This window comes from Camellia sinensis, chromosome 1 (assembly GCF_055761805.1).
Source record: "Camellia sinensis isolate YWXY chromosome 1, ASM5576180v1, whole genome shotgun sequence".
NCBI lineage: Eukaryota > Viridiplantae > Streptophyta > Magnoliopsida > Ericales > Theaceae > Camellia > Camellia sinensis.
In genome coordinates, this window is record NC_138961.1 from 62,338,024 (window position 1) to 62,348,125 (window position 10,102).

Consider the following 10,102-nt stretch of genomic DNA (forward strand, 5'->3'; position numbering starts at 1 on the left):
AAATATGTGATATAATGGCGTTTTTTTTAACGGCGTTTTTTTAAACGCCACATTTTCTAATATTAACGACGTTTTATAAACGTCGCAATTTAATTTAATAACAAGGTACCGTTTACCCTGTTTAAAAACGCCTTCGAATGTATCCCACATTTTAATTAAATAAAACGGTACCGTTTAACCCCTTTGGAAACGCCTTCGAATGTATCCCACTCTCACGCGCTCTCTCTCCCTCTTCAAACCCTCATTCTAATCTGAGAAACCCTTCTTCTCACTTTCACTCACTCAAATCTGAGAAACACCAGTGTATGAATCTCGCTCGCTCGCTCTCTCTAAACCCTTAAAGTGATTTCGATATCAAAGTTCGGTGATCCAATCTCAGAGTGATTTCGATTTCGTAGAGCAGAATCGATTTCAATATCGATTTGGAAGATACGATTCAACCTTCTTCAGCTCAGTGATTTCGATTTCGATTTCGATTTCGAAGTTCTCTCTTTCTCTCTCTCTCTCTCTCGATTTCGAAGCTCCACCACCACCACCACCACCATCTGCATCTTCTACTAAGGTGAGCACTACTGTCTACAATCTCGATTTCGATGTCGAAGTTCTCTCTCTTTCTGTCAAAATCTTCATTCCGCTGATTCTTCTCCTAGGGTTTACAGTCTTGAATCTCCTTCTAGGGTTGGAGGTGAGGTCAGATTGTGTGTCAATCATCATTTCTATCGCAACTTTACTTTTTGTTGTGCTTAAATATCTCAATTGTTTAAATGTTGTTTTGATTACATTTCAGTCCCTTTGTTTGCGATTTGATATGTTAGCAGTCTCTTCGAATGTATCCCTCTTATGTGTTTTTTTATTTGTAATTTTTAATCTATTCTTTTCAGTTTAAGGTAATGATGCATATTGCAATTCATGACTCCATAATTCAAATAAATATTTTCATTTGCAGCCACCTTATTGTGAGGTGTCTTGTATTTACCATTCACTCTAGAGTACTGTAAGGGGCCTTTTTTGGGTAAGGTTTCATAGAGAGTGTTATAGAAAACTGTGCTGCATTGAGAGGTTGAAAGTCTTCTTATAATCCTTATTGAGTATAGTGGATTTGTTCTCCATTTCTGCAGTAGATGTAGGCACACTCTGCCAAACCACGTATATCTTGTGTCTTGTTTTTGCGTGTGTGCTTTTGTTCTATTATTTACTGATTGATTGTGTAATTGGAATCACAATTCTGAAAAACATCTCTACTGACAAGATTGATAAAAATTTTCATTAACCAGTTCTGTTCTTTCGTATTGCAGGAAAATGGGTATCATTTACTTTTTCTAAGCACACGTGCTATCTCACAGGCCTATCACACTAGAGAATTCCTATTCAACCTTAAGCAGGTGATGAGATGGAGAGTCAATGTCACGAAAGTGATTGGTGCTATCTGCTGTCTGTTTCCTCACAGATTCTATTTCTCTCTTTTGCAGGATGGAAAGGCTTTACCCGAAGGGCCTGTTGTTATTTCCCCTGACGGACTGTTTCCTTCCTTGTTTCGAGAAGGTACTTGGTGTAGTGCTCTGTTTATTGAAACTCATTCATGAATTGCCTGATTTTTGTAAATTCCGCAACTTTATTTTCATGCAAGTGTAACAATCCACACATTTTGGGTTTTTTGCAAATTATATTGTTTGATCCATTATCTGAAAACAAGAATAGGAATGATTTGCAATCTCTGCAAATAGCTTCCATTAATATGTACATCTTGCATATATTTAGTGCACTGAGAGATTATCCTATCAAAATTTTGCAGTCATCAGAAGAGCTCCTCATGAATTCAAAATTGCTTGCTTAGAGGTTGGTTCTTGTCATCTCTACTACACAGGTATCTTAATATGTCTGGAAGAGAGAGGTTCTTAATTATGTTTGTTTAAATATGAAGTTCCATGCACAAACTCGAGCTCATCAACATCAAGACATGGATTTGATTCTCAAATTGTAAGTCAGAAAGATTTTAGTTTCCAAGAAACATTTGTTGACAAGATTCTACTTTTGAGTTGCCTTAATTGGGTTTGGGAGTTTGAAGTCTATTGTTTTAAACATTAAGCTGGAAGTCATAGATATCAGTCGAATGCCTTTACAACTTTTCAAACTCAAGGCAATGTCAGGAAACATGAGATATGTTTTTGTCCAACACTAATATTATTTTGCAGATGTTTTGATGTTCTGATGTTTGCAGTGCCTTATGTTTCTATTTTCCGGAGGCTCAGTTATGCTATATGTAGTTAATATTTACATAGTGACCCTTGAATTAAGGTGCAATTCCAAAATCCCTGTTTTGCTATTTTTGTTTGTGATCAAGTCAATAATTGTGTTTTTTTTCCTTTCTTATCTATGCGTGCAGGTTAGGTTTAATGTTTGTGGGAGGCCTAGTTTTGGCGTATGCTTCAGAACACCTGGGGATTGGATCATTTTTGAGAGGTTTTGAAGAGCATATGGTTCTTATGCTGATTTTCTTAGGCTTGTAAGGAAAGCTAATTTTTTTTTGAGCAATTGACTATCAACATGCTGATTTTCTTAGGCTTGTAAGGAAAGCTTATTTTTTTTTGTTGACATGAAATGTATGTTTCTAGGAAGGATGGTGAACAATGTTATGTTATTGTTGCAGGAGCATGTTGAAGTATTCAAGTATTTAATCAAATTTCGATCTTTAAACAATGTTATGTTATTGTTGCTATTTTACAGGTATATTTTTAAAGTTAAATATGACAAATTAATAGATTAAAAAAAAAAAAAAGAAAAAAAAATCTATTGCGGCGTTTTTCAAAACGCCACCATAGTTGTATTTTTAAAATAACAAAAAGCTATTACAACGTTTTTGAAGCGTCGCGAATGCCTGTGTGACGTCATGTGACCGTCGGCTGCCACATTTAGCGGCGTTTTTATAAACGCCGCCTATACTAATTTCACGACGTTTTTAAAGCGTCATATACTTACAGCGACGGCGGCGTCCTCGGCGTTTGGTGGTAAGCGTCACTAATGGAATTAGTGGCGTTTTTGAGACATATAGCGGCGTTTTTAAAACGCCGCTAAAAGTCATTTTTCCTGCAGTGTGTTGAGGAAGCTGTCAATTCCATAGTCTCTAGGTTTCATGCCCACCACAAAATAATAATAATAATAACAATAATAAAATAACAAACAACAATGATGATAATAATTGTGAGTTTTGGGATGAATTGGAGTTTTAGAGTATGAAAAAATAATTGAAATTTTGGGAAGAAGATCAAAAAACTTGAATATGAAGAGAAAAAAAAAAATATTTTAGGATTTAATATATATTGTCCTTATTAGTAAATTTACATTAGGGTAGAATAGAAATTTAAAATTTAAAATTTTAATTAGCCGTATTTAGTTACTGTTTGGTTGCAAATAGAATCACCCACTTAATATGAAGGTTTAAATTATTTTAAAGCCCCAACGCAATTACTTTACTAGTTTTGTGGTTTAGACTGACTTGGCTATCTGAACTTTTTAAGCTTTATAATATGGGATGACAATCAAATTTATATGATTCCGATCTGATCCAATGACCTACAAGAGAAAATAAGGTGAGTTTTTGGAATACTAGTGTGGTACCGGCCAAACACTCTTTGATGCCTTAGAGGTGTAGAGTTAGAGATAGAAAGTATAGAAAGAGTAGAGATGGAAACACTACGCCAAAACAGGGCATTAACGGCGGTCTTTTTAACGGCGGTAACGAAAACCGCCGTTAAAGGTACTATTAACGGCGGTAACGAAAACCGCCGTTAATACCGCCGTTAATGTATCATTAACGGCGGTTTCGTTACCGCCGTTAAAAAACCGCCACTAAAAGTGTCTTTAACGACGGTAATGAAACCCACTTTTAACGGCGGTAAAAAACCGCCGTTAATGCCCAATCATTACCGCCGTTAATGACGGCGGTCTTTGCCGGCGGAGCTCCGGCTAAACTCCGGCGTGCTCCGGCGAAACTCCGGCGAGCTCCGGCGAAACCATCTACAATAAAGTAAAAGTAATGTTTAAATATTTATTTAGGGAATATATTTCATGAAGAGTGGCTATGGCAGAGTGGTTGGTGTTGGTGGATGAGAGGTCTTGGGTTCAAAACTTGGGGAGTGCAAGAAGAAAGAATTATTTTTTGAAAAATTTGAACCTATTTACGGCGGTAAAAAACCGCCGTTTTTGGTCCTATATTACCGCCGTTTTTGGTCGACTTTTAACGACGGTAATTTGCCTTTTTACGACGGTTTCACTTTTTCCGACACACGCATAAACGGCGGTAACGAAACCGCCGTTAATACCGCCGTTAAAGGCTTTAATGGCGGTTTTACAGCCTTTAACGACGGTAAAAAACCGCCGCTAAAACCCAATTTTGACGTAGTGAAAGTTTAGGGTTTTAAATGTAGGCTATGGTTTCTGTCCAGTCCTTAATCGGATTGAACCGTGCTGTTGGGCCCGTGGAGGCCCACCATGGGTCCCGTTTTGATAATCTGAACCGTTCAATGTGTAGAACTCGTTGAGCACTATATGCCTATAAAAAAATACGTTGATCGGATATTGATAGCTATATGATCAAAACAGATTTTTGTCAACCGTTAATTTATTCACCGTTCATTTTTTTAATACAAAACTGATTTGATCACATAGCTACCGATATCCGATTAACGTGATTTTTTACAGGCTTATAGTACTCGATAAGTTCTACACATTGAACGGTTCAGATGATCAAAACGGGACCCGTGGTGGGCCCCCATAGGCCCAACAGTACGGTCCAATCCGATTAAGGACTGGACAGAAGCCAAGCCGAAATGTATACCTTGACTTTTTATATACAGTTTTTGTTTTGGACCACTAATAATAGTGGGCCTTAATCTTATTGGGCCATGGGCTCTATGGTTTGGAAGGGTTATGTTTAGGGCAAAAGAGCACTTGAAATTATACGGGGGAATGATTGAAAAGTACTATTAAGAATATGGGTTGATTTATTGGTGCACTAAGAGTCCTATTTACTTTTAATTATTACTACAAAATTTTATTTTTTTTAGCAATGTTTTTATAAAAGGTGTTATTAATTGTTAATTTTTAGCAACTATTTGAAAAACTCATCACAGAAAAATATCATTAATTATCATTTTTTTAGCAACTGGTTTAGAAAATCGTCACAAAAAAACTATCACTAATTGTTGTTTTTTAGCGACAAATTGAAAAAAAAAGTCACTAATTGTCAATTTTTAGCGATAGATTTAAAAAAATATAATTGTCAATTTTTAAGACTTTTTGGTTTGAGTAATGATTCATCCCCCCTTTTCCCCCACCCCCTTTGACCCCCTCTCTCTCTCATTGGTTACCTTTTCTTTTTCTTTTTCTTTTTTTTCCTGCTTCTCCAATCACCCCCTACCACGTGGCAAAGGGGGTGAGGGGGTGACCCCCAAAAGGGGTCCCAAGCATTATTCTTTTGGTTTATACTTGTGGAATGGTGCACAAATCCTTGTAACACGACAGTGGGCACTTTGGAAAGATTGGTAAAAAGCCAGTTTTTTGGCTTTTTAACTTTTTTAGTGAAAAAAGTCAATTTTTTTATCCAAAACAACCCAGTTTTTTTGCCAAAAAAGCCATCAAAAAAGTCAAAAAGTCAACTTTTTACCAACTTCCCAAAACACCACTGAGTAATTTAGCCCTTATAATAAAAGGTTAATTTTTCTTTTCACTCTTATATGTGACTGAAATTTTATATTAGTCCCTATTAATTTTAATTTGAACAATGTAGTCTTTATAGTTTAAATTCAGTTTCAATTTAGTCATTCTGTCTAAATTTTTGTTAATTTTTTTTACGTGTATATCTTAAAAAAATAACAAGGGTCCCAAAATCATTAATTTTAACTTTTAATTTAGATAGAATGACCAAATTAAAACTATACTTTTAATTTACATCTAACTTTTAATTTAGATGTAATGGCCAAATTATTCAATTTAAAATTGTAACGATTAAAATAAAATTTAGATCATATTAAAAAGGTAAAAAAGTGTAATTAACCCTATAATAAATAGGGGAAATAACACATAAGTGACATTTATGAAAGGTATTTACAAATTAATAAAAATATATATTTATAATTTTAATTATTAAAATTTATCACTGATTTTAATTTTTTTTTTTTTTTTTTTATAAAATGCACCCTGCGTTATCATTTCCCCTAATGAATATCACTAGTTTCTATCAATCACAGGACAATGCCAAGCATGGAAAAAAAAAATTATGAAGTTAAATCGCAAGTTGACTTCACCTGGCAGCACTTCAAGTAATTCATGTAACTCAGAAAAATAAAATAAAATAAAATAATAAGGATAATATTACACAAATTAATAAATTTTATAAAATTGTTTGCTCATTGATATGCTAGTATTAAATTTAGTCTTATTTTAAATTTTAAAATTTTATTATTATATGTTACATTAATTAATAAAAAAAATATTGTATACAATTTTTTACATAAAAAAAGAATAGGATAAATTATAAATATAAATGATCTTCTCACGTGGGGGAAATTACATCACATCCTTTTAGATTTCTAATGGAGGATTTGGTCAAGACCCTCTCATAATAAAACTTTAATGGATTAAGGACAAGTACAAAAAAAAATTCTTGAAAAATTCAGCACACACTACTATTATCAAAATATCCTTACTGACTAATTTAATATTTTAAACTTTAAAATGATAATTTTTTTATCTAGATGTCGGTTTTTAATAAAATTAATATTTTTAGAATCTTCTCATCAAGATCTATCAAATAAAATCAAGGTTGATTAAGAAATTATTTTTAAAAAAAAATTACCATCGTAATTTTTGTAAGCAGTAAAATTTTATTTTGAATCAAAGTAAATTTTTACTGTTGATGTTAGTTTCAACGAGAAAAAAATTATAATTTTTTTTAAAAAAAATTCTATAGCCAACATGAATCTTATTTAATAAATCTTAATTTTAAAATTACTAATTTTATTAAAAACCAATGTATAGATCCAAAGTTTATATCGTTTTAAACTTTGAAATATAAAAGTAGTTATTAAGAGTAAGATTGTCTATAAAAAAATATAAATAAATTTATTTGCACTTGATGAATGAGGGACTTCTTCAGTAAGGGGCTTACAAATTTAAAAAATTCAGACTATTCTGTTCACTTTAAAAGAGACCAACGAGGGACTTTTGGCTAAATATCCCATTTCTTAATCACATAACAACTGGTCCCAACCGCAGGGTGGTTGGCTTAGTGGGTGACGATTGGAACTTAGAAGTTTGCTCCCTCCCAAGTCTCAGGTTCGAATCCCCTATCCAACAAAAGCATACCTTGGAGCCCCAGACCGCAGGACGTAAGCCCTGTTTCCAAATGCTTGTTCGGGCTATAGGGACTCAGTCCAGTGCGCGTAAGCTGACTCAGGATACCCTATATAACCACAAAAAAAAAAAAAAAAATATTCCCTCCATTAATCAATTGTTGAGTTAAAATAACAGAGCTTATGATGCAAGCAACATTTTTTTTTCAAAAATACCTAATTAACCTTTTTGAATTTTGCACACTTTAGGCTCTGTTTAATAGAGTTTTTGAAGTTTAATTCTACCATTTAGTTTGAGTGTGTTGATTGGTTACAACTTTAGAAAATTAATTTCACACCCACTTTTCAAAACATCCACTCATGCACAAAAGCTTCACAAAGCTAAGCCAAAACAAGTGAGCATGGAAGTCTAAATGCTAGGCACATGTTAAGGCAATTCATGGCATTACAAGACAAGTATGCAAAAGCAAGCATGGTGTGTCTAAACCAATTAAAAAAAGTGCTATATTATGACAAAATAAGCACAAATAACACTTAAGACATGGCCAACATGAACTTAAAAATGGTGCTCACACATGAGGCTAAAATGGCATGTTTTGAAGACAACAAGGAGAGGGGATGGCCCTCTCCTTCTTAGGACCTTAAACCACCATCCTCACCACTGAAATCTTCAGTGGTGAGGAGGTCCAAACAAGGTGGTCCCGGAGCTCACCAAAAATAGCACAAAATGGGGCCAAACAAGGCCTAAGAGGGGGTAAACGACCCCAAACACAAAAGTGTCATTAATGAAGTATCTTAAACACAAAAAAACAGAATTTTTTTATGTTATACACAAAGCTCAAAACAGCAAGCAAGATAGGCTAAAAACTTGTGCAAAAACGGGGGATAAAAGAGGGTTAAAGGCTCACCCTTGTAGACCAACGAAACCAGCAACTTCTTGGACAAAAAACCAGTCCCTTAGCCTCTAAAAATGGCCTCCAAGCTCCTTAGGTTGATGATGGAGGTGTTAGGCTAGGGGTTGGTGTGCAAAGGAGCCAAGAACCAAGCAATTTGGAGCTAAAATGGAGAAGATATGGAGAGAGATATATGGAGGATTGTATGCAATGCTCCAGCTGGTTTTTCTAACCCTTCAAAATGGTGGTGGAGGGCTGGTTATATAGAGGGAGAGAGGCTAAGGAAAGGGGGGAAAATGGGGGGGGGGAAACCATTTCAAATTTCCCCCCAAAAGGCAGCCCCCTGGACAGTGGGTTGAGTGGAGAATAGCTGGCACAGCTGGCATCCATTCAATCTGTAGAATACTCCGGAAGGTCGTCGGCTAGCAAAATCGGTCGGTCAGCTACTTTAACTAGCCGGTCGGCAATCTATTTGGCCGGTCGGCCATCTATTTGGTCGGTCGGCCATCTGTTCTGGCCGGCCGGCAGGGAAAATCTACTCTGCAGGTCTAACTTCAAACGGGCATAACTTCTTCATATGAACTCCTTTTCAGGTCAATCTTGTGTCATAATTGAAGCCCCGGAAGTAATCTTTCCAATGGCACCAGCATTGTATTAAAATTCCAACTGTGCAAAGAGTTATACTTGTTTTGGTGAAGGTTGCTCAGTTTCGGTCCAACCGGGATGATGCCCAACTGCAACCAATAATATCTCCCCCTTCCAAACTTGGATTTAGGAGATTCTTGAGTGAAAAATGAAGCCCCGGAAGTAAGCTTTCCAACGGTGGTGGACTCATAGCTAAAATCCAAGTATGCAGATGAATAAGCCTGATTTAGCGAGGGCTGCTCGACCCTCTTCTACCCGGATTCATGCCGAACTTCTTCTCCAACTTGGTTTCCCCCCTCTTCTTCTCTTTTCCTCAACTTCAAACCCCTAAGTAAGGTGTTTTGAAAGATTTTTCAAAGATTTCATCTCTCTTTCATTAATTTCCACTTTGTCCTTGCTCGGTTTATCGAAAAGCTTATTATTTGACAAAATGTGAGTTTTAGAGCATCGTAGGAATTTTATTTCAAGAATGTTTTGAAAGAGAAGGTTTTAAAGTCTAAAAACCATCCAAAATAGCTTTGGTCCAAAATGGGGTGTGAAGTTGAGATTTGGCTCTCTCCTTGCCGAAGAAACTAAACTTTTGCCCTGCCCACCTTTCTCCACCAAGTAAACCATCAGTAACGCCCAAGTCTTAAGGGCGGTCAAAAATGGGGTGTCTACAGTTGCTCCTCTTTGACAGAACTCATGAGTCATGAAATGACGTGAGTGAATGTCAAAGCCCAGAGACGACCCATTTTTGATGAGGCCGAAGACTTGGACAAACAAACAAAATACAAATGAATGAATGGTTGTGCCCGCAGGCTGCCTACGTATCCCTTTGTAAGGAATCAAACCAGCGTAGTTCAGGGGCAGGATGCGAATGATATGCAGGAAGATTTTGATAATTGGACTTATACGCTACGCGAAGCCGGCTTGTAATTGGACTTATACGCCTTCGCGAAGCCGGTTTGATAAAACAATGCAAGTGGAATGTGCGTGACAACGCAAGTGAAGAGGTGTGCATGACAATGCAACCTAAGATGAATTCCAAACACACTGAAATCGTGTGGGGAAATGGGACAGGGAGAAACATAGGGACATATCCCGGTGTTTCGGAATGGTGTGAGCTTTGGAACGTATTCCGAACACTTTTAACCGAAGAGGGAGAGACATAGGGACGTATCCCGAGGATTAGGGACGTATCCCAAGGATTAGGGACGTATCCCAAAGGTTAGG

At 36.1% G+C, this 10,102-nt stretch overlaps 1 long non-coding RNA gene across 1 annotated transcript; it reads left to right on the plus strand.

The window, feature by feature from the left end:
* Positions 1-508: 508 nt before the first annotated feature.
* LOC145789746 (uncharacterized) lies at positions 509-1,926 on the plus strand. The gene is made up of 3 exons (XR_014328031.1): positions 509-1,382; positions 1,470-1,542; positions 1,793-1,926. It is a non-coding gene; the product is annotated as an uncharacterized LOC145789746 (long non-coding RNA).
* Positions 1,927-10,102: the final 8,176 nt, after the last annotated feature.